Raw genomic sequence first — 23571 nt, forward strand, 5'->3', positions numbered from 1 at the left:
TTAGTAATGCAGCCTAAATCTTTGGTTAACTTGTTGATGGAATAAATAATACTAAATTTAGTGTTGTATCTTTTGAAATAACCACTTATCCAACACCAGCCACCTTTGAGTAAGAACCATCAGCAATTCGAACATTAGTGTTGTTTTGACACGGATTGTACTTGTTGAACACTATGATTTCTCCGATTATGTGGTCGGATGCTCCCGAGTCTACAACCCAAGAGGTGATTTTCTCCCGCTTAGCGCTAAAGGCATTTAGAGAATTATCTCGTTGAGCTATCATTACAGTACTAACCCCTTCTAGACGGGTTGCCTTCTGAACCGATTCCCGTAGCAACTTTTTCAGCATCTCCAGCTGCTCTTTATTGAAGGGACTCAAATCTACCGATGCGTATGTTTCTGTTAACACCCGATTTTTAATCAATCTTTCCTTAGTTTTATTTTCGGAAAATTCTCAAAAATTTATAAAAAATCAAAAAATTAAAAAATCCAGATTGGAAGCCTTGGCTAAGCATAAGGAACCAATTTTGAACAAAAAAAAAAATTTTTTTTTTCATATTTTTCACATTTTTTAATATTTTCGAAAAATAGAAAACTATTAGAAAATTCACAAAAAAATACTTCTCGAGGTCACAAAAATACAGAAAAATGTCCAATATTTTTATTTTAATTCCCTTTTCATATTGACCTCAGGAAAAATCAAAAATTGAGTTCAATTTTGGGTGTTTCTTCACAATGCCTAGAGTTGAATTTGCACAAAAAATACAAATTGAGTCTTTTTATTTGCAATTTTCGCACATCTGGAGTCTAGAAATTCAATTGCAGTCCTTTCAAGCTTCAATTTGATCAATTGCACCTCTAATTATGCGGATTGCGCAAATTGGGCAAGAACTTCCAAAATTTTTGCAATTTAGTCCCTCAACTTGCCAATTTTTGAAATTACTTTTAATTGAGGGATATTCGTGGCAAAATTGGACCGTCCCCCTATGTTTTAATACATTCCAAATCGATTGGCAGGTGTCTTGGTCCAATTTAATCAATTGGGCGTTCAATTGAACTTTTCCCTAATTTGGGAATTTTGAAAAATTTGGGGCTTTTATAGAAATTGATAAGAACTTTTGGGCAAAACCACATTTTTAGATATAATTTGAGTCCCTAAGTTCAATTTTGAGGTTTATTTGCGAAAATTCCCCACAGATTTGAATTAATTTTAAAAATTCAATGTCTGAACCGGTTCAGACGGGTCTGATCGCCGGTCGGACCGGTCGAACGATCCCGCAATGATGTCGTCTTCCCCAACTTATTGTGCGAATTGCAGGTTTGAAGGCCGGATTTCAATGATCAAATTGAAGGACAATTTGTCCCTAATTGGATCAATTGACGTGGGGCGTTTGTTCCTCAAGTCAAGGTCTATCAATTGCCACCATTTTCATGGCCAATCGTCGCCGGAGCACGGCGGAGGAGCCAATCAAAGCCTCGGTGCCGTGAAAGTCAACATTTTAGAACCCGAGTGCAATTCATGCTCGTTTTGAATCAACGGCAGGCCAAACGGACTTGGACGGAATCCCGATTGATTTTGTCACCGTCCGACGACCTAATCGCACGTGATTGCACGTGTGATTGAGTTGGTGAACCCTCATCGTGCGCGCCAAATTTTGAAAGCTCACTATAAAAGCCTGAGGAAGATTCAAGAGAGAGGAGCCTCATTCGTGCTCGCAAGGTTCAATAGAATATAGAGAGAGAGAGAGAGAGAGAGAGAGAGAGAGAGAGAGAGAGAGAGGTCCTCCTTCGTTCAAGTTGGAATAGAGAGAGAGAGAGAGAGAGAGAGAGAGAGAGAGAGAGAGAGAGAGAGAGAGAGAGAGAGAGAGAGAGGAGTTCTCGTCGTCCTCCATTGACGAGAGTTCAAGCTCGGACTGTGCATCGTTCGGCCGGCCAATCCAGGCCAAACCGAAGCTCGTGATCAAGTCCAGGAGCTTCATATAGGCGCCCGAAAGCGATCGTGCCACTTCGATTGGTCTACAACGTCCATAAAAGGTGAGTCGAGCTTCGCATCTCCTTACCGTGCTCACATGGCATCTCACTTCTGTGAGTCTCATTCCTGCAATTGATGTGTGCGTTTTCATCGTTGAACTTCACTAATCATCATCGCATCATGTTTGTGCATTGATTCTGCGCGATTACCTCGAGTCGAACCTCCAACCTGCTTCGGTCCGGTCGAACTTCGGCCAGGCAATTCCAGCCACTGCGGGCTCAATCGGAGCTCGAGGTAAGTATCTCAACTTGATTTGAGTGTGCTTAAAGCTTGAATTTGATAGATATGCTCTGAATTGTAAAATTTGGTTTTAAGAGATCGAGATTGTGCGAGTTTGATTCATGTTGATTATGTGGATGAAATTGCGTGATTCTTGAGTATGTTAATGCGGATGTCGAGTTGAGTCGATCGGCGGTGGTTTCAAGCCATTCGGCGAGATCTCACCATTAGATCTCGTTGGAGAAACCACGGCCGTCCGTTTGTTGTCGTCGAGAGGTAGACGATGAAGGTGACGTGGCGCGGTTAGCGGGTTAAAGGTCTAGGTGTCATCGTCCGATTGGTCCAACGTGTCGCCTGGTCAGCTCGGCCGTTGGCGCGAGCGAAGCGATCTCGGCATTGATCCGACGGTCCAGAAAAATAGATAGATTTGATTCTGGACCGTTGGATCTGATTTTTGTATTTTTCGATAATTCAATATATTAGTTAGATAATAATAATAATGGAAACGGCGCCGTTTTTGCTTAGGTGAAGCGTCGTCATTTAAGTGTTAATGAGGATGAACGGTTCAGATCAAATCTAAGATCAATCGTGGCCGTCCATAGTCTTAGTCGAAGTGTCGTCGTTTTGGGTAAGAGGGGGTGGACGGTCCATATTAGATCTTTGATCTAATCTTGGTCGTCCATACAACAAAACGATGCGGCATTGTTTTAAAAGAGTGCCAAAGCGTCGTCGTTTCAGAGGGCCGAGCAAATGAACGGCCTAGATCCAATCTGGGATCAAATCGTGGCCATTCATTCACTAATCGGTGCGATGTCGTTTAGATTAGAGGGTCAGAAGCGGCGTCGTTTTGGCTTGAACGTGAATCGACGGCTGAGATTAGATTTGGAATTAATCCCCGCCGTCCGTTTATTTTGTGTATATTCTGAATAATAGAAATTACTTTAGAAAAATAAAAAAAATATATAATAAGTAGATGCGGCGTCGTTTTTGTGTTGAGCAGTTAGCGAGCGGTCCGGATCGGGTTGACCGGGTTGACCGGTTTGACCCGGTCAAAAAATATTAATAAAAATACATAAAAATTTCTAAAAATTCAAAAATTCATAGAAAATTCATAAAAATTTCCAGATTTTCCCAAAAAAATTTCTAAAAATACTTAGGTTGATTCGGGACTCTTATAGTCTAGATCGATAATTTTTGAAGCTTCGAGGGTCAATTTACATTGATCCGGAAAATTCCCAACCTTTTTAGAAAATAAATAAAAAATCCAAAAAAATTAGAAAAATTAGGAAAATTCTGAAAAATCACAAAAAATGGGAAATGACCACATTCAACTGGCCCGGCCCCAATTTTGTGATTTTTGGGTCTCGAATCTCAAAAAAATGACCATTTTACCATTCCGGGCCTTCCGCCCCAAATTTTCCCGAACCACCCCGGAACCCAAAATTGATATTTTTGTGGGCCGATAGGGCCATAGTGGACATGTTAACTTGACTGATTGGTTGATTTGGTTGAGATTATTTTGATTGCGCATTAAATTTTTGATTGAGATTGTTATGGTAGTAAATTCCCATCCGCATGATACCTTAGATCGTTAGGGCCTACCTCACCCGAAATTTCATCTGCATGAATTCTTAGGTTAGAAAATCACTCAACTTCGATAACCGAAAGGGCGTCGATGTAAATCTTAGCGTAACCAAGTCTCCAAACCCAAATCTCTGGTTCTCGTAGAATCGAACGGTTTCTCCCGACCGCTCGATAGGGTTTTCGATCATACCCTCCAATAATTGATCGGTGGGGACTCCATATGCATGTACACTGTGCACATGTCACCCGACCATACTAAGGTCGATCTCGGTAAAAATTTTCTTCACATCGCGATTTGAGTAATGGGTCATGGGAGGGACCCACGCGCCGAAGATCCACTATCAACCGGGTCGGAAGCGCGGCTCTTTAACCTTCGCTCAACTTTGCTCGCTCGAAGGAGGGTCGCGACGGTTTCGTTTTGGACTATGTTGCTTTTGCTCTCTTGTTCTTGCTCTCTTGGTCTTGAGTAGGACGTGAGGCTGATGGCTTCTAATCATCTGGCTAACCATGAAGTTTCTAGCATGTGTCTCTTGTGTGACCCGTCCATTTGCAACGATCACACCACATACAACAACCCCTTCGCTAGTTGTTGTTGTTTGACCGAGTGACTCGACTGTAGGATGGTTGAGATCCTCGGGCTATTAAGGCATAATTTTCTGGATTGGTCCGGTTCTTTGAAGAACCAAACATCACCTTTCACCGAGTCTCTTCTCTCTTGACCTCCGCAAAAACTTCTCGTACACTAGGTAGGGGCTTTATGCTCGGAATTCATCCACGTACCTCATCAAGCTCTTGATTCAAGCCTAACAAAAAATTGTAGATGCGTTCTCGATCTTGAATCTGCTTGTACCGCTTGCCATCTTCAGGACAACTCCACATTATATCTTCCAGCATGTCAAGTTGCTGCCAACAACGTATGAGTTGGTTAAAATAATCAATGACCGAAGATTCCCCTTGCCTTAGATCATGAAGAATGCCCTTGATCTCGAAGATGGCTGAGGTGTTATCTTTGTTTGAATAAGTTTCATGAACATCATCCCAAATCTCCTTCGCCGTCTTGTAGTACATGAAATTCTGCCCTATTTCATTTGTCATTGAATTCAGCAGCCAGGACATCACCATGTTATTTTCCACCTTCCATGTTCGATAGTTTGGGTTCACCTCCTCGGGTTGTACGGTAGCTCTAGTTAGGTAATCTTCTTTACCTTTTCCGCAAATGAAAATCATGACAGAATGGGACCATTGATTGAAGTTGTGACCGTAAGTTTATGACCGGTGATGAGAAGAGTTCCACCTTCGAATACATTGATAGGTTGGGTAATCAGAGGAGAGTTGTGAGTTTTTAGGGTCTGAGGTTTCACTCTCAACCTCGCTTGCCATGGTAGCTCTAGGGTATTTTGTCATGGTGGAAACACTCAGAAATATGGTAGAAACAATTGGTCCAAATCAAGCTCTAATACCATGAAGAAATTTAGGAGAAATTGTTCTGAGTTTTATTCTCCAAAAAATACTACAAAATTACATGAGGCCTCTAGCCTTTTATAGTTGCTCGTCCAGCTAATTATTTGTGCTAACTACCGAAGCAAAAAAATCAGATATACTAGCCATAAATTTGGTTAGTAGCTGCTGGTTGAAACAAAAAATAACAGCATCCTAAAGCTTAGGAAACAAATTCCTAAAAGCTAACAAACAAAATTTTGAAGATTTGGAAACATAATAACCGAACTTGTGCTGCTAACAAGAAAATCCGGTTCTGATTTTCAACAGTATCCAACCAGTAACTCCAATATAAGTCTATCTAAATGTAATGTTATGAGTGCTCCTTCTGGGGTCTTGAATTTTCTACAAGGCTGGATCCACATTTTTTCAGAAGACAGCCATCTGTCAGTCAAAAATAGCATGAAACTTGCAAGTTGAAGAAAATTCAAGTCAACGTAGACAGCCTTAATATTCCACGACTAATGCTTTCTTACAATACTGAAAATCTTAACCAACTTAATTGCAGGACAACACTTGAACTCCCCCCGGAGCTGTTTATTTACTTTAGCTGTTCGACATGACTTAAGATAAGAGCACTCTACATCAGATAGAACGAGATACACAATGGCCTTAGATAAGGAAGATTGGAGACATACTTCTTCACTATATACAAAGTAAAGTCCACAGATATCTTGGAATCTTAGGTCCCAACTATAATTTAAATGACCGGGGACAACCAGAAAAACAAAGGCATGGATCAGCTCCTCGAGCGTAGTGACAGATATCCTGAGGCTCTCCGGTTATCACGGATTTTAATAACATTAACTTCTGACTTCTGAGTCCACCTCAAAATTGCTTACTGACTTCCACAGGGGCCCTCAACTATGAGTCACTCTGCAGTTGAAGCTTTCAATGAATTTGATTGAAGAATCAAGGAGGAGCTCGTACATGCTCCAAGAGCAAATTTAATGGAACAACAACCCTCAACAAAATCAACATCAAGCGGCACCTTGTTCTCTTTTCTTACACTGAGGTAACTTCTCCAGATAATTTCAAAGCAGCACTTACTAGCCCATGAAAGAATGACCTCCATCTCACATACAGGGAGGTGCATAACATCCACTTAAGATATTTTACTCATTTTTTTCCTAATTTGATCCTCACCAGCAAACTTTTTCTCAAAAAATTCACCAAGGTGACCAATTTCTCTGCACTGGTTACTAGACCCTTATTTCAGGCTCCAAGGTCATTGTGTATAGGCACACACGCATATGCAGTAATAATAGTTGCATCACCCAAACATCAATAACACTTGGTCCATGATGTTTGCTGTATCGTACCGGACAGGAATAGCAATCTGCCTCTTTCCCAACTCTAAAACTACTTCGTCTGCCTTGACAATTCATCCGTACATGGGTCTTGACAATTTCCATACTAAGTGAATCATCGAGAGTAAGTTTTAGGTTATTCAGAGAATAAGGGTGATGTGCCATTACTATGTCCCACAAGACCCATAAAGGAAATCTACAAATTCCCTGGCTAAGAGAATGAATGTCATGTTTCATGAGAATACTTAGCATATCGAGGTTGACTTCAATTTTGTGAGAGCAAAGCTTCAATATAGACTAATTAAAGTGAGTTATATTAAAGTGTTTTAACAGTTAGTTTGCTAACCTGTTCACCAGATCCTTAACCGGCACAAGATGGAAGTGTTTTGTAACAAGCTGGGCCCAAGACAACTGATCTCATGAAACATTTCTTTAAATAAGTATAGAGAAATTCACTATGGGGTGCCAAGGCAATGCCAACACATGCATTTCGATCCAAGAATGGAACCCCCACCACACAAAAGTGATTCACAGTTATAACTCACATCCAGCAAAATCCCTAGCATGCTTCAAAAACCCTAAAGTGAAAATGCAACAATATGTAGTTATTATCTTCCTAAAGAAAAAAAATTAGTTTCGAATCATCAAAAGAAGAAAAAATCTTACCAGGTAAGCCCTTCCTGTAATGAAAAAGGTAGACTGTCAACATTGTTAGTTGCGTGGAAGAGGTGGAAAATCATTCAGCATGATAAAGATCAATAAGATGCCCCTATCCAATATGCAACTACGTATGTGTCAACTCATGTCAGGTATATTTACAAAATTTTCAAGAAACATCAGAGACACTCATCATTTTCCTTTTTCCTTCAAATTCAGAGCAATTTGTACAACAAATTCCTCTATATCAAAGTAGTAATGATAGAACAAATGGTCTGATGACGAGGTCAGTATCTAAAAATCCTAAGCATAAGAACACACTTACTGACTTTAAGATACGGTAAGTTGAATAACCTGTTGATCATCATCATTCTCTACATGTGCTATGCCAAGTAATGTGAACCTTCAGCATTATCAGGATTTTTGAGAACTTCAGACTCTAAAGCAAGAATTGCTTCACTCAGAAGCCCTCTGGGGAAGAGGTCTTGGCCTTCTTTTGAGGGATTAGGGTGCCCAACATATGGATTCATATCTGAGAAAACTCAGAACTCCCCTTGAACCATCTGACTGCTTCTTTTGCTCATTCCAGAACCTGAAAGATACGACATAAATGTAAAAGGATGAACTCTGAAGATAGATAATTATGTTACAATAACATTTGAATTATTTAAGGAGTGTAGTGACAGACATGGTTGATTCCATGCTAGTATCTGAGAAACTTTAAATTCATTACTGAGAACCGGAAACAAAAGGAACTTCGGATTTCAGACATGAAAGCAAAATCTCAAAGGAAAGGGCAGGTGGAAAGTCAAGTCACAATAATGTGTTTGTCAAAATCTCTTCGAGGATATACTGAACAAGAAAAACAAATGAGAGAAGGCTCAAATTTCAGAGTGTTCACTAGCTGTCATGACATGCAGGAATCCAAACTCTTTCTTTACAGGTATTTCTCAAGCTATAGTGGCAATACTTTTTCCCCTCTGTCCCAAGTTCAACAGTGGTACAGCAGTACTATCTGATGAACATTTCACTTGGCTTTCCAGAAGATGGTGCCAAGTGACCACATGGTGAGACCACCATAATATTTAAGAAAGAAATGGAGAAAATAATAACTGACAGAGACACTGTTCTCCTTTCGACGCGTAACTTCAACAAGCACATGTATAAATCAAATTTGCATTTTGATCCAACTTCAAAAGGCAATTTTCCCTTCTCAAGGTATTGCATTTAGGAAACACTGCAACTCCAAGTACTTTTGAAAGATGTACTGCTAAGGATGAACAATTATGCTAGGAAAAGTATCTTTAGCATGTACATATACCTAGTTGTTAATTTCAATTATCAACCTTTCCCATAAGGAAGCTTAAGAAATTGATCAAATTTCCTCCCTACTTTCATATACAACATAATTGACTTACTCACTATACCCATTTTCCCAATCTTCAGCAACATTGTCACCCAAACTCCCTTCAGCAACCTGCTGCCCGAATTCATCTGCCCACTCATTAACAAGAAAGCGGAAGAAACTACTCCAACAAAGACATATTTAGTGCAGCAATGGAGGAGGTCAGAAATGTTGAATCTTTGTAGCTTTGACTAAATGTAGCGTGAGTGAAGAGTCACCATGGAATAGGCAGCATATCCGAAATCCAAAACCGCATAGTAGAGCCCATCTTAAAGTATAAGGAGGTAATGGTGTAAGCGTCCTAGATTGCAGGATGTGTAAGGATGGTCTAAATGCAGATTTATCATGCATGGAAGAGAAGCTGTTTCTAACACTTGATCCATGACTGCCAAGACAAACGAGTAGAAAGGCAATTCTTTCACGAGGGAGAACTCTTAAAAATGGCTTGTTCGTCGATTTTGCTGATCTAATCTATGACGTGATATAGGACAGAAAGAGCTGATTAGTTACCTGGCCAGCAATTGCTAGAGCATCGGTGAGCAAAGATAAAGTCAACCATACTTGCGCGCAGATCTGATAACCAGCCATAGGTATAGGGCCCCTCCTAGTGGCCATTGATGTTGCCAAGTCATTGTAACGAGAACCGCTAAGGTTCTGCCAATAAGAAGGCCCCCTGAAGGTGCAACAAGCCTCACTTTAGAAGAAACTGGCTTTTACAACAACCCGCATTTACTCATAACGGCCTAAAAATTCAATCTCCATTTTGAACCTCAGTCTTGTCATTGACTACAAAATGTATTAAAAAGTGGATTTTCTGATTTTGTGCCTCACTTAAGGTTCTTTCTAGAGTAACTTGGCAGAAGAAAATTAGGACAACGTAAACTTCTAGCCATTGAGAAATTAAATTCTACATTTTCCTTTAATTGGTTCAAATAATTGCTTCACCATATAGATGCAACAGATGATGAAGTTGGAAAATAGAACTAAAATAAAACAGTTTTCTAATAAGAGTCACACCTGATTTCAGATATTGGATAATTTTTCTCCCATCAAAATTTAGAGAGATCTGTAGTACTTCAATCATTCAGCTTCCATATCAGGATTAAAGCTATCAAATAACTATTATATACAAGCCAAAAAAACTCAAATCCATTTAGAGGACAAAGAAGTTACAGCAAATCAGGGTATCGAGAAATCTCAATACTCTGCAAATAGCTATGATTATGTTAAATTTACCACAGTATTGACATATTCGGAAATCAATGTTGCTGCTGCAGCACCACCAATGGCAAGATAAAAAAGAAATATCAAAATTGGATTGAGAAATGCGTTCAGTAAGTTGCTAGCAACTGCAATTCAACCAAAAAAATTTGTCAAAAACTATGCCAGGAACAGAACTATAATATCATCATGTGGATAGAAAATTGTTTTCCTTTGTGACAATTCTCAACATCATCTGACTATGAACTCAGGCATCTCTTTAAGGACGAGCATCTCAGAGTGCTTCAAAAAGCCAATCAGCCAAAGACCAGCAATTAGCATATAAAAATAGTGATTAGGCAAACCGCGTTAGCCAATTTCAATTTAATTCAAGGCACAAAGCTGCTGAATCCGTCAAAATGTGGATTTGAAACGAGCCTGTCAGTTTGCAACTAGATTTATTAGGTGGATATGAAATTTTATAGATTGACCCTAAGTTTTAACATTTACACCATTGGGATAGTATTTTTACTTTACATATACATATGATGATTGCAAATTATCGAAGAATCGGGAGAAGATCTCGGGAAGTTAGGAGAAAATTTTGGGATATGATATTTTTTATTTTCATTTATTTTATTTCCTTTATTTTTGAATCGTCAAGATTAGGAAGTAGGAAATCTTTTCCTTGTGCTTTTATTTCCTTTCTATGGCATAGCTGTCCTAGACTCTATTTATGTGTAATATTCTCTGTAACAATAAAATAATAAGAAATAGAAGAAACTACTTTTGTTCTTTGAAATCAACATAGTATCAAAGCGGAGGTTTTGAATCCAACTCCTACTATGGTGAAAATGGCGATGATCATAGCCCATAGGGACGCCGATTCGGGTGTCATGCTAGAGAGAAATTCAATTGATCTCTCTGGACAATCGAGTAGTAGTGGAGAGTGATTCTCCCCGCACTCCAACCTACTATTAATAGTTCACATATTGAATGGCCAAAATTATTTGGAGTGGGCTCAATCGGTGAAACTAGCAATCGATGGAAGAGGGAAGCTTAGCCACTTGACAGGCGAGGTGAAGGAACCAACAAAAAGCGATTCGAAATGGAAGGCTTGGAGATCGGAGAACTGCTTAGTGATTGCCTGGCTGACCAATTCTATGGAGCCAACAATTGGAAAACCACACCTATTCCTTCCGACCGTTAAAGATGCATGGGACGTTGTGAGAGAAACATATTCTGATTTGGAGAACTCTTCCCGGATTTTTGAATTGAAGACAAAGTTATGGCAATCAAGGCAGGGAGATCATAAGGTCACTAATTACTACAATGAAATGGTGACCTTGTGGTAAGAATTAGATCAATGCTATGATGACACATGGGAAAGTCTAGCTGATTGCAAGAGACAAATAAAGAGAGAAGAGCATTAGAATATGCATGTTTCTAGCAAGCCTTAATCGAAGCTTTGATGACGTGAGAGGCATAAACCTTGGTCAAAAACCTCTGCCATCCATCCTCGAGGTTTTCTCCGAAGTTAGAAGGGAGAAATCTCAGAGGCAAATCATGCTACGTGATTCAAAAAAAAAATGTGAACTCTATATTCGAGAATTTTGCACTTGTAGCTTGGGGGCTTGATTATGAAGAAGCGAGGAGGAAGAAACCATGGTGTGAACATTGCAAGAAACCATGGCGTACCAAATAAACGTGCTGGAAAATTCATGGGAAACCACAAAATTGGAAAAAAGAAGGCTGGAAGAGAAGGAGCAAGAGTGATGGTTATGCGTTCCAAGCAACAAATGAGGAAGAGCAAATTAAGTTAAATTCAGTTCCATGCACAAAGGAACAGTTGGAGCACCTGTACAAACTCCTTCAACCTCTATAGCCTTCTTAAATCCTTCTTGTTCGTTAGCCTATTAAGGTAATCATTTTTCCGCTACTTTCCTCATAGAAAATTCACACCAAAATACTCGAAGGATTCTTGATTTAGGAGCAACCGATCATATGATAGGCTATTCAAAACTCTTTTCTGCCTATAATCAGTGTGCTGGAAATAAAAAGATCATAATTGCAGATTGTTCTCTTTTGACTATAGCTGGACTAGGATCCATCAAGCTCTTACCTGCTCTTACGCTTCATAATGTTCTTCATGTCCTAAAGCTATTTGGTAACTTTATGTCCATTTGTAAAACAACCTCTGATCAAAAGTGTCGAGCTATTTTTTTCTCATCTCATTGTGAGTTTCAGGACTTGACCTCGAGGAGGATGATTGGTGTGCTAAAGAGAGTGGAGGACTCTATTTCTTTGAAGATGCAACAAGCTCAAATAGACAAGTTTAGGACAACTATTTCGAATCTGTTACTATTTGTAAAGATGATGATATTTTGTTATGGCATTATAGGCTCGGTCTTCCGAATTTTCAATATTTGAAGTTGTTGAAGTATGTCCCAAATTGCTTAACAACGGGTCCTGAATGTTCTTTATATTCATGTGGTCTCCCGCCATCTATTAGCTTAAGCTTTTGGGTTGGATTTTCTAACAGAAGTTCTTGTTTCCTAAGTTATTTTTTAAATAAAAGTCCATCTTCATTTCGGTGTGAATTTTGTGAATTAGCCAAAAATCATCGAACTAATTTTCCCTCTCAAACCAACAAGTTGTTGAGACCATTCTTATTAATTCATAGCGATGTTCGGGGTCCATCTAGAATTCCTATGCCCTCGGGAAAGAAATGATTTGTTACATTTATTGATGGTCATATGAGGGTGAGTTGAGTGTACTTGTTAAAAGAGAAATCTGAGGAAGAGTCTGTTTTCAAAAATTTTTACACCATGATACAAGCACAATTTCAAGTGCAAATCCAAATTTTTAGGAGTGTCAATGGGAAATAATATTTCAATAAAAATTTGGGACAACTTTTCTTTTAAAAGGGAATTGTACATCAAAGTTCTTCTCCCGACACCTCTCAATAAAATGGTTGGCAGAGAGGAAGAATAAGTACCTTTTAGAAGTAACTAGAGCTATACTCTTCACAAATAAAGTTTTTACATACCTATGGGGTGAAGCTCTTCTTACATCCACATATAGAATGCCTTGCAGATTGTTAAAGTTTCAAACACCCGTGAGAGTCCCTTCATAAGACCTATCCAGCCTCTAGACTTGTTGTAACCTTACCGTTAAAACTATTTGGTTGTACCTCCTTTGTCCACATGCATGATAGAAATCGAGGCAAACTTGATCCTAGAGCAAAAGATGTGTGTTTGTTGGTTATGCACCTAACCAAAAACAATATAAATGTTTTAACTCGATTTCCAAAAAAAATGTTTGTCACCATGGATGTCACCCTTTTTGAATTAGCACCTTTTTTTGGAGCTCATCTTTAGGAGGAAAAGAAAGTGCAGATTCGCACAATACCATCATAGTACCAAGAATACTGAGCTCCCATCCTATGCTCAAGTCTGTATGAAAAGAAACAAAACTCAAAGAAATGGGTCTTTTGCTCCCTTAAGGTGCTGTGAGTCCAAACCCGCGCATGATCAGAACTCCATACAATCATTAGGTAATGTTCCAACTCAATCTATCCTAACTGATCATAGTAAAAAAAAATTAGTCTACTGATGAACTTTACATACCTATTGCTATTCGAAAAGGAGTTAGGTTTTGCACCAAACATCCTATGTCTCATCATGTGACTTATGAAAACCTCTCACCCAATTTTCGTGTATTTACCTCAACCTTGTCTTGTATGGAGATTCCCAAAACTGTGCGGGATGCTCTACAAGTTCATAAGTGGAAGGAAACAATTATTAAGGAGATGAAGGCTTTAGGGAAAAAAAAAATGGAACGTAGGATATGGTGGATCTACCCAAGGGAAAGCCTACTATTGGATGCAAGTGGGTCTTCGCAACTAAGCATAGAGCTGACGGGTCCCTTGAAAGGTATAAAGCTTAGTTGGTTGCCAAAGGATTCACCTAGACTTATGGCATCGATTACTTTGAGACCTTCGCTCTAGTTGCAAAACTAAACATTGTCAGAGTGCTTCTATCACTTGTAGCCAACCTTGATTGGCCTCTATAGCAACTAGATGTGAAGAATACATTTCTGAATGGAGATTTAGAGGAAGAAATATACATGGATTCCCCCTCGGGCTTTGATAGAATGTTTGGATCAAAGGTTTGTAAATTGAAGAAATTAATATATGGACTGAAATAGTCTACCGAGGGCCTAGTTTGAGTTCTTCACTTAGTATGTGAAGAAACAAAGGTATGTTCAAAGACAAGCTGATCATACCATGTTTGTAAAGCATTCTTGTGATGCGAAGGTTGCAATTCTGATAGTGTTTGTGGACGACATCATTCTTATCGGGAATGATATTGCCGAGATGAACAGGTTGAATTTGAGATCAAGGATTTCGAAACTCTAAGGTATTTCCTTGGAGGTAACTTGATCAAAAAAGGGGATTGCGGTTTCACAAAGGAAATATGTTATGGATCTTTTGAAGGAGACTAAAATGAGTGGTTGTAGACCGACAAAAACTCTAATAGATCCAAATCGAAAACTTGGAGATGACAAAGATGAGGTTTCCATTGATACATCAAGATTCTATAAGCTCGCAAGGAAACTGATCTATTTACCACATACTCGGCCAGATATTGCCTTTGCTGTGAGTATGGTAAGACAATTTATGCATTCTCCTTGTGAAAGACATCTTGAGGCTGCGTATAGGACCCAGAGATACCTAAATAGCACACTTGGAAAAGGTTTGCTATTCAAAAAGTCTACTTAACATGAAATTGAAGCATACACAAATGCAGATAAGGTAGGGTCAATTGCTGATAGAAAGGTCGATTTCAAGATATTGTATATATGTCTAGGGGAACTTGGTTCATGGTGAAGTAAGAAACAGAATGTGGTGGCACGAAGCAGCGTGGAAACAAAGTACCGAGCAATGGCTCATGGAGTTTGTGAGATGCTATGACTAACATGAGTACTAGAAGAACTTTGAGTGTTAGTGAAAATGCCTATTGAGCTCTATACTAAGACAACAAGGCTGAAATCAACATTGCACATAATCCAGTTCGACATGATAGAGCTAGGCATGTTGAGATCAATAAACACTTTATCATGGAGAAGATTGATGCTGGAGCTATTTATGTGCCATTTGTGCCCACTGTTGACACATGATTTTTGATTAGTTTAATTTCAGAAAATTCATAAAAAGTGAAAATTTACAAAATCAACTTTGGGAATCTTGGCCAAGACTAAGGAACCATTTTTGAACAAAAAGTAATTTTCGTTATTTTTCGCATTTTTTAATATTTTTTGAAAATATAAAAATACTTGGAAAATAAAAACAATAGCATTTGAGGTCCCAAAATATAAAAAAATAGTCAATATTTTTAATTTAATTTAATTTTCATTTTGACCTTTTAGAATTTCAAAAATTCAATTAAGGACCCCATGTCTCTTCATTGAGCATAATCTTGAATTGGCCCAAAAATTACTTTTTGAGTCATTTTGTTTGCAATTTTTGCACTTTTACAATCATGACATTAGATTTTAATACCCTGCATTTCATCTTAGTCCACGGGTTCAAGAAAATTTCTCAATTGCACGAAAAGGACTCAAATGCATAAAATGTTTTCAATTTAGTCCCTGGATTTGAAATAAAATGCAATTAATTAAATTATGGACGATCACCATAGCAAACCAAGACCACTATTCTATAGTTTTGGACCTCCTAAATTGATTGATAGGGGTGGTTTAGGATGATTAGGCCATTATGGTTTGAATTGTTTAAAATTCATTTTTGGGTCAAACCTAAATTTTGGGGGTTTCACACAATTTCTAGCATATTTTTCACAAAAAACACATTTTTAGTTGAAATATGTGTCATAGAATCTAATTGTGAGGTTTGATTTGAGAAATTGTGAATTTTGTAGGTCAATTTGAGAAAATTTTGGGAGTCGGAGTAGTCGGGTCGGCGAGATCCGACCCATGATCCGACTGGACCCATTCTTCCTCGTAGTAGCGTTTCACGAACGTAGAACAAAGGCCAAACTAGCTGAACCATTTCATGCCCTTTTCAAGCACTTCGGAGCTCTGCTCGGGCAGCCGAACTTTGCCCAATGCCTACGTGCATAATGGCACGCAAATTGGGCATCGGGTATGTGAGTCTCGAGTCGGTTAGCCTCTCCCGTGCAAGAAATTTTTTGGCTTGGGTATATGAGATCCAACACGTTTTGACAATGGGAGGACGATCATTCTAGCTCGGAATAGATTCTAACTAGAGAGAGAGAGAGAGAGAGAGAGAGAGAGCTCCAAAAACCCCCATTGAAGAAGTTTCAACCCGAAGTTTTCCAAGCTCTGCCAGCACGAACAAGGCTTCCTCGAAGTTTCAAAGTTGGTCGATAGGTTTTGTGAAGTCAAGACGAATGTTTGGAACCCAACGGCTAAGCTCCACATTCCCAAAAACCGTGAGTACCGAAAACGAGCTTCGAGCTCGATTTTAATGGCAACTCAAGATCTAGAGCATCGTTCTTGATAATTTTTAGTCTAGATTACTCATCATGCTTCACTGATCCCATATCCCTATTTCACTTATGTTTTTGTTGTTGGTGGCTAGTGATTTCACCTAGAGGGGGGTGAATAGGTGATAGAGTGTGATTTTAAGAATTTATTGCGGAATTTAGATCACACGGCGTAAAACAGAGATCTCATATGATGGAGACAGAGTGTATCGTAACAAGCAATTAATTCAATTGATGCAGGATATGTAATGTGATCAATGCGCGTTGTTCGTGTGCGGTTTAACTATCACAAGATAAGGAAAACTGCACAGAGGGTTTATAGTGGTTTGACTTTGGTTAAGTCTACGTCCACTTCTTTGGGCGATGGCCAATCGGCCGGATTCCACTAATAAGTTGCTCGGAGGTTACGGATCGGTGATCTCCTTGACACGCGGGACTTCACACCTAGCGCTCAACACTTGTGTGTACACCTCCTTACAATTACAATGGATGGATCAATAAGTGTATTGGAAATGATGTTCACTCTATCTAAAAATTATGAACACTTTTCCCTCTTAACGCCGATCTCTCTTTTCCCTTCGTCTTCGATATGTCTTTTGTACTTTTCCGCCTCCAATCTAGCCGCTGCAAGTCATCCAAAAAAGATCTCTCCAAATCTACCCTTTTGGATGAGATGATTACCAAAAGAAAATCTCTTAGCCGTTAGGGATCGCCAAAGGAAATTCTTCCCCGCTTGGATTAAATCGCCCATATAATTATGATCCCGGGTTTCCATAGATGGTTTTTTCCATTTGGAAAGTCTTTGTTTGTCTCCTTGGTTCTGTATCACCGATTGATCTCTGTCACCGAGAATCTTCAAGAATGATCTAGCTTGATGGCGTCTGTTGATATGCATCAATTAAGCTCAATTTGTATTCCTCTTGAAGTTCTGATTCTTGCTCGTGAAGTACTTCTCTTAGAGCTTGAGAGTCATTCCAACGTCTGAGCTATTCCCGCTTATCGTCCGAGCTCAAACCAGCGCCCGAGACTCTCAGAAACAACATTTGAGCCAAATCCTTTTGCCAGATTCAATCCCGTGCATCCCTTGTTGACACTTGATTTTTAATCAAGTTTTCCTTAGTTTTATTTTCTAAAATTCACCAAAAATTCACAAAAAATCAAAAAATTGAAAAATCAAGTTTGGTAGCCTTGGACAAGCATAAGGAACCAATTTTGAACAAAAAATAATTTTTCATATTTTTCACATTTTTTAATATTTTTGGAAAATAGAAAAATACTAGAAAATTTAAAAAAAAAAATACTTCTTGAGGTCACAAAAATACAAAAAAATGTCCAATATTTTTATTTTAATTCCCTCTTCTTATTGACCTCAGGAAAAATAAAAAATCGAGTTCAATTTTGGGTGTTTCTTCACAATGCCGAGAGTTGAATTCGCACAAAAAATACAAATTGAGTCTTTTTATTTGCAATTTTTGCACATTTTGATTCTAGACATTCAATTACAGTCCTATCTAGCTTCAATTTGATCAATTGCACCCCCAATTGCACGAATTGCACGAATTGGGCAAGAACTCCTAATTTTTTTTGCAATTTAGTCCCTAGGCTTTCAAATTTCTGAAATTATTTTTAATTGAGGGACTTTCGTGGCAAAATTGGACTGTTCCCCTAGGTTTTCATACATTCCAAATCGATTGGCAGGGGTGTCTTGGTCCAATTTGATCAATTAGGCGTCCAATTGAAGTTTTCCTCAATTTGGGATTTTAGAAAAATTTGGGGCTTTTGCAGAAATTGATAAGAACTTTTGGGCAAAAACACATTTCTATATATAATTCAAGCCCCTAAGTTCAATTTTGAAGTTTAATTGCAAAAATTCCCCACCAATTTTGATTGATTTTGAAAATTCTAAGTCTGAACCGGTTTCGACGGGTCTGATCGCCGGTCGGACCGGTCCAAACAGTGTCATCTTCCTCCTCAAAACGTCTGCGCGAATGAACAGTACTTGGATGGATTTTGACGAGCAAATTGATTGGGCATTCGGCGATAGTCGGATCAATTGACTTGGGTGTTTTGTTCCTTAGGTAATTACGCGTCGATTGAGTTCAACTTTGAGGACAATGATTGCCGAAGGTGGTTGGAATCGACGGTCAAAGTCTCGGCGGTTCGAAAAAGTCAACCTTCATAGAATGCACAAGTTCAAGCTCAATTCGCGATTGACGGAGAACCAAACGGAGTTCACCGTGATAGTCATCGCCGTCCGACCTCGGGCGACCAAAAATCACGTGATTAGCACGTGTGGGTCGTCACCGACTCAAGCTCCCGTGCGCACCAATTTTCAAAGTGAGTATAAAAGGAACGAGAAGCTTCGCGAATAAAAAGAGAGAGGCTCATTGTGCTCGCTCAGCAACAGAATAGAGAGAGAAAGAGAGAAAAGTAGAGAGAGAGGCTCTGGTGTGACGCTATAGCCAAAGTTGTAGACCGAGATTCTACAACTTTGTCCCGGCCAATCCAGGCGAAATCGGGACATCGGACCACCACTGGAAGCTTGCCTGAGCTGAGGAGAAGCGATCGCACCAACCAATCAGCTCGAGATTGCCTAAATCGGTGAGTCGAACTTCCAATCTTGCTACTGTGTAATCATGGCATCTCAAGTTCTCGAGCTTAATCATTGAAATTAGCGTGTGCCTTTTGCTTCTCGAACCTCACCGACTATGATCGCATCCTGTTTCTGCATCGATTCCGCCTGATTACTCCGAGTCAAACCTTCAACATACTTCGGTCTAGTCGGACTTCGGCCAGGTTTTTCTAGCCATTGCGAGCTCGAGGTAAGTCTTCTCAACACCCTGTGATGCTTCTGTGTGAAGGAATTGAGTTGGAATGCTCTCTGTCGCTCGATCGATTGTCTATAGCTTAGGTCTGTGCAAGTTCGATTCATGGTGATTTGGCGGATGAAATCGTGTGATTTTTAGATATGTTAATCTAGATGTCGAGGCGAGTCGAACGGCGTTGGTCTCGTGTCATTCCGGTGAGATCTCACCGTTAGATCTCGCCGGAGAAACCTCGGCCGTTGGTCCGCTCGCCGGCGCGAGGTTGAAGACGAGTTGACGTGGCTCGATCAAAGGGTCAAAGGCCTAGGTGTCGTGTGTTGATTGGTTCATGGTGTCGCTGACTCGGCTCGGCCGTTGGCGCGAGCGAGCCGAGTCAGATCAGATTCAACGACTCGGATAAATAGCTCAACTTGATTTAGGGCCGTCTGATCCGATTTTAGTATTTTCGATAATTAGTTTATTAGTTAAAAAATAGAAAATGCAAAGACGGTGCCGTTTTGTCTAAGTAATGCGTCGTCGTTTTAGGTTTAATAGAATTGACGGCTCGGATCGAGTCTAGGTTAGCTCGTGGCCGTTCGCGCACTTAATGGATGCGGCGTCGTTTTAGCCTAGGCGAGTCGACGGCCCAGATTAGATTTAAGTTTCAATCGTGGCCGTTCATTCAAACGTATGATGAGGCGTCGTTTTGTTTAGTAGAGGGCCGACAGCTGAGATCGATTTAAGGATTGATCTCAACCGTCCATTCTTTTTATATATATTCGAATATTAAGATATTAGGAAATTGGTTTTAGAAAAAAAAATATCAAATAATACACGGTGTCGTTTTCGAGTTGAGCGGGTCACGAGCGGGTCTGGACCGGGTTGACTAGTCGTTGATCGGGTTGACCCGGTCCGGAATATTAATAAAAAAATAAATAAAAAATACATAAAAATTTCTAAAAAATCCAAAAAATTTCAAGAAATTCATAGAAAATCCATAAAAATTCCCAAATTTTTCCAAAAAATTTTTAAAAAAAGTTTAGGTCGATTCGGGACTCTTATAGTCTGGATCAAGAGATTTTGAAGTTCCGAGGGTCGATCCACATCGATTCGAAAAATTCCCGACATTTAGAAAATAAATGGAAAATCCAAAAAAATTAGAAAAATTTCAAAAATTCTAAAAAAAATCACAAAAAATGGGAAATGGTCACATTCAACTGGGCCGACCCTATTTTGTGATTTTTGGGTCCCGAACCCCAAAATGACCATTTTACCCCTTCCGGGCCATCCGCACCAAATTTTTCCAAACCATCCCGACACCCTATTTGATCTTTACGTGGGCCGGTAGGGCCATATTAGATGTGTCATGTCTTGATTGATTGATTGGATTGATTGAGATTATCTTGATTGCGCATTAAATTTCTGATTGTGATTGTTAGGGTAGAAAATTCCCGTCTGCATGATACCTTAGATTGTTAGAACCTACCTCACCCAAAATTTCGTCTGCATGAATTTTTAGGTTAGAAAATCACTCAATTTCGGTAACCGAAAGGGTGTCGATTTAAATCTCGGCGTAACCAAGTCCCCGGACCCAAATCTCTAGTTCTCGTAGAAGCGAACGGTTTCTCCCGGTCGCTCGGTAGGGTTCCCGATCATACCCTCCAAGAATTGATCGGTGGCGACTCCATATGCATGTACACTATGCACATATCACCCGACCACACTAAGGTCGACCCCGATATTTCTAAAAATCTTTTTTCACATCGTGATTCGAGTAATGAGTCCTCGGAAGGGACTCGCGCGCCGAAGATCCACCGCCAGCTGAGTCGGAAGCGCGGCTCGTTAACCTTCACTCAAACACTTCGCCCGCATCGAAGAGGGAGGGTCGCGACATCCCCGTACCAAAGGATAATCCGCAAAACAAGTAAATCACGGCATTATCTCAAAACACAAGAGTACTTGGATTGTTTTGTCAATTTCAAAACCATCTAGAGATTTTCCTCAACATTTGTTGCATAAACACCGAGTCGACTTCCCGAACTCCCGGACCCGTCGCAAGCGAGCTAGGCAGCTCGCAATGCTTTCGAGACCGGGCGATGGTCGGGTAAGTTTCCCGATTCTCTTGCGACAATGATCGATGGATTAAATGGCTTGTTTAGCGTAGAAATGGCTTGTTTGGATTTGCCGCCGGCGATAAGTTTGGCCGGTGCTAGGTTAGGTGGCTTTTAGGTTGTTTTTCGGAGGTAGATTTATAGATTTTTACATTGGTTTGGTGTCCCAGGTGAGCCTTCGGCGGTTTTGGCCGTAAAACTAGGGCCTCCAGTTGTCTTCTTCAGCTCAAGTTGATCGATTCAACACTTGTTGACCGGGTAACACCGACATTGTGTCACGTGGCAAGCCACGTGGCGTCCACGTCAGTGATCCGTGTGGTAAGTCGATAATAATATGAAAACTCGATCCAACGATGGATATCATGCCACGTGTCGAGATCCGAGATTTTTGATAATAAAAATCATTTTGTGAAAATTAAAACAAAAATTTTTGATTATAAAAAAAAAGAATCCAGATCGTATGGTGGCTTTTTTCCACGTTTCAATATGAAATTTTTGAAAAATAAAAATAACTTTTTTCGGCTATAAAAATTGATTTTTCACAAATAAAAATGTTTTCCAATCGAACGGTTGTGGATTAGCTGTGCAATTCAAACGGTGCCCGCAGGTTTCAAATGTTAGATTGCGGGGCCGTGGGTTAGCCACGTGTCACTATTTGAGTCGTAGGATAAAAATTGGGAGGGAAAATTAAAAAAGAGAACAAACAATTGAAAATTTTCAAAAATTCAAATTAAAAACACCAAGGCTACGTCGTTTTGTGCCAACCTGGGACCTATATGGTCTAGATCGGCGCCTAAGAGGCGTAGGCCAAGTTGACCCAGGTTCGAATAATTCTTTTTTAATAAAAATTCCAAAAATAATAAAAGATCGGAAATTCATAAAAATCCTAAAAAAGGGGGAAAATTCATAAAAAATTTCAAAAAAAAAAAAAGAAAGGAAAATTCAAAAAAATCACAAAAAATGGGAAATGACCACATTCAACTGGCCCAACCCAATTTTGTAATTTTTGGGTCCTCGAACATTTAAAAATGACCATTTTACCCCTCCGAACACTTGGTCCTAAATTTTTCTCGAATTATCCCCGAACTTAAAAGGGTCATTCTCTAAGCCTTTAGGGCGATATTAGGCATGTCACATGACCAATTAATTGATGATTTGATGTGTTTGTCCGCATATTATTGATTCCTTGATCTACGCACTTCCTTTATTGATTGTGACTAATAGGGTAGAAAATTTCCATTTGCATGATACCCTTAAATCGTTAGAACCTACCTTACCTCCCGATGCATTTGCATGAATCCTTAGTTTATGAAATCACTCAACTTAGATACTATAAGGGCGTCAATGACAATCTCGACGTAATCAAATTCCCGAACCCTTTTCTCTGATTCTCGTAGAATCGAATAGATTCTCCCACCCGCTCGATAAGGTTTCCTATCATACCCTTCAAAAAAGTATTGGTTCGGACTCCGTTGGCTTGCACATTACGCACATGTCATGACCTTGGGTCCGATCCTCCACTGCGAAAGGGATCAACCCTCGTTTTCATAAATATGACCTCGCCATCGTGATTTGAGTAATGGGCCTTGGGAGAGGCTCGCTTATGAAATCCACACCATCGTAAGTATGGATGACGACGAACCATTAACTCTTGATTCAATTGGACACCCAACTCAAGAGGGTCGTGACACCCACAACGCAACAAATAGTTGACATTCTTATGAAGAGACTGTTCGGACCTAACTTAGAGTCTCTCATCAGTAAGTTCGGCATGATACATATTTACGCACCAACTTGAGGGGGGTGTCAAAGAATCGGGACAAGATCTCGGGAAATCGGGAGAAAATCTTGGGATATGATATTTTTTATTTCATTTATTTTATGTCCTTTATTTTTTGAATTCTCAAGATAAGGAAGTGGGAAATTTTTTCCTTTTCTACTTTTATTTCATTTATTAGCATAGCTGTCCTAGACTCTATTTATGTGTAATGTTCTCTATAACAATAAAATAATAAGTGTTAACGATAAAAGAGTAATTGTTTTATTTCTGATATTAAAAATAGTACTTATAAGCTTATGGTTAAACCTAGTACAATTATACATATAACCCCAACTTGCTAATATTCTCAAGTAATAAACCCAACACTCCCTCTTAAGTTGGAGCGTACATATCAAAAAGGCATAATTTATGACAAAGACATGAAACTCGTCCACGTCGAAGAGTC

General features: G+C 39.4%; 1 pseudogene; it reads right to left on the bottom strand.

Moving 5' to 3' along the window:
- Nucleotides 1-7841: 7841 nt before the first annotated feature.
- The window catches only part of LOC125313648, a 52328-nt pseudogene continuing 36598 nt past the window's right edge, over nt 7842-23571 (bottom strand).

The sequence above is a fragment of the Rhodamnia argentea genome, chromosome 2 (assembly GCF_020921035.1).
Source record: "Rhodamnia argentea isolate NSW1041297 chromosome 2, ASM2092103v1, whole genome shotgun sequence".
Classification (NCBI taxonomy): Eukaryota; Viridiplantae; Streptophyta; class Magnoliopsida; order Myrtales; family Myrtaceae; genus Rhodamnia; species Rhodamnia argentea.